General features: G+C 48.9%; 1 protein-coding gene across 1 annotated transcript in view; it reads right to left on the bottom strand.

Moving 5' to 3' along the window:
• Positions 1 to 538, bottom strand: part of USP44 (ubiquitin specific peptidase 44) — a 49,285-nt gene extending 48,747 nt beyond the window's left edge. The window contains exon 1 of the mRNA XM_018563397.1: positions 345 to 538. The gene's annotated coding sequence lies outside the window, so the exon portion shown is untranslated. The remainder of the gene's footprint in view (positions 1 to 344) is intronic.
• Between the last annotated feature and the right edge of the window lie 1,812 nt (positions 539 to 2,350).

The following is a 2,350-nucleotide window of genomic DNA, read 5'->3' on the forward strand; positions in this document are numbered from 1 at the left end:
ATGTAATCAGTGACATAAGGTGACCATTGCTGATCATGTCAATAGTGAAGTTTAGTGTGTGTGTGTGTGTGTGTGTGGTCAGCGGGTGTCCTGGCTATAGGAGAGCCGGGGGCCAGTCAGGGCATTGTGTGTGTATGTGTGTGGTGTCCCCTTGGCCCCCCAGCACAGCCCCGGGTGTCCCTGCCCCCCTCACTGACAGGCTCCTGAGAAGCCCGGTTACTTGAGCCCGGACAGTCATGGCCGGTAGCCGGGTGACATGTGCACGGAGCAGGCGGTTCACACAGCCCGGCCTCACACATACAGGACATCTGCCCCATTGTCCCACCACCAGTAGGCACTCACCGTGCGGACGTGTTGCTGCTCCCCGGGGAGGGAGAAGCGGAGCGGGGACAACAATAACAAAGTGGGCTTTTCACTCAGCCCGCCGCTCTGCTCTCTCTCTCACGACGGTGACGAAGAGGATGACGTCTGGGGACGGCTGAGGAGAAGGGGGAGGAGGAGGGGGAATCCGGGCACACAGCAGCTCTGCCGCCGGGGGTGGGCGGGGCCTGCGACTGAGCAACAACAATCTGCCATCCTGAATGGAGCAGGGGACTGGGAGAGGGCGTGTCCTGAGGGGAAACGGGCGCCATTTTAATTGTGGGCAAAAGATTCCATGCGTCGCTCTAATGTGCTGCTTCTGATTAGCTTGTCAGGGCTGGAGCTTTGATGCCCAATCTACACACTTATAAACAAGGCGATAATTGTCAGAAGGCGTGCACATCAATAAAGTTTTATTTATAAATAAGCGTAAGTGGCCATTTATTATGTTGCGCTTTGGTTGGAATGGCTTTGTTTGGAATAAGAAAAGCTAGTCTCTAGGAGTAGAGTCCGCCAGGCAGCTACATCCAGAGGTATGACGAGCCCGGGTCCCCAACATCATTGGCGTGCAAGCAATCCACAGCTAAATGCCTGCCAAAGACAATGGGGCTCAGTGCTGAGCACTGGCACAAAATGGAGGTATTTGCCTAGCAACCAATCGCATACCTGCACTTTCTGTGCTTGCAATTTTCTGATTGGTTGGCAGGTGAGTGTTATCTGACGCTTGCCAGACGATCAAATCAGTGAACAATTTAGCCCAAGGCTTACACTGTTTTGTAATATAAGCCTTCTGCAGAATGACCCTAGGAAGAGATGACTACTATATACATGTCGTCATTTTGTGGTGTTTTTAAATACAGAAAGTGTACAAATCATTTCTTAGCTCTGGCTTACCAGCATGGTAGTTTGCAGTCATGTGCTTGTATTGTCTAGCCAGATTTACACTTTCAGTTGACAGCTCAGACAGTATTTACTTTCATACATCAGTATAAGGTTCAGAAGTGAAATGACTGCTAAATCAGAGACTCAGTCGGACACTAAACCTGGCTATAAACATTAAGAAATTGCTGGGATTGTATACAACTTACCCTTATAGTGCGGCTATCACCACACTGGAAGGGTTAAGTGCTTGTTTTATCTACAGGGGCGCAAACAAAAGATATGCTCATTTGATCCTCGATCCTGTGGCAGTCAGCATTCACCTCTCTTCCCCCCTCCAATATGGCTGTGGAATGTCCCTCTGCGTCCTCACCTCTAATGCAAGCCAATGGACCTGCATAAGATTAAAGGAGAACTATGGGGTTAGGGCTTTTCCCCATAGTTATCCGAAGGCTAACGGGAGGACACAAACTAGGGTCCTCCCGTTACCCAAAGCTCAGTATACCGCGAGCTGCAAATCGCGGTATACTGAGACGCCGCAGCTGAAACGGATCCCGACAATTGTCTGGATCCGCCCAGCTGCGTGATTGACAGCTGGCTCTGCCTATGAGTATTTAATAAAATTTTTCACTAAATATTGTGGTTTAATAAGGAGTTGCGCTAATATTGCGCAACATAAACATTTGCAACTACCACCATTTTATTCTATAGGGTCTTGGCATTCAGAAAATATATAATGTTGGGGGGTTTTAAGTAATTTTCAGGCCTAAAATGTGGAATATAACATGGGTACAAAAAATGAAAAAAAGGCCTCAGTCCAGAAGAGGCTATGTGGGCTGCTCTAGCAGCCAAGTGGGACTGAGGATCAGGTAGGTATATATTTTTTTTATTTGCGCTACTAGACGCTACAGGGGTGGGCATCTCCGGCCCTCCAGTTGTGCTTTAACTAAAAATCCCCACATGCCTCTGGGAGTTATGCTGGTAAATGTCAGTCTTGCAATGCCTCATGGGGCTTGTAGTTCCACAAGGGAGACCATACAAACTCCTTGCAGGCAGTTTCCTGACCAGGTTTCAAACCAGGGACCCTTAGCCCTCGTTCACACCTGAACGT

This window comes from Nanorana parkeri, unplaced genomic scaffold (genome assembly GCF_000935625.1).
Source record: "Nanorana parkeri isolate BGI_ZX_2015 unplaced genomic scaffold, ASM93562v1 scaffold661, whole genome shotgun sequence".
Taxonomy (NCBI): Eukaryota; Metazoa; Chordata; class Amphibia; order Anura; family Dicroglossidae; genus Nanorana; species Nanorana parkeri.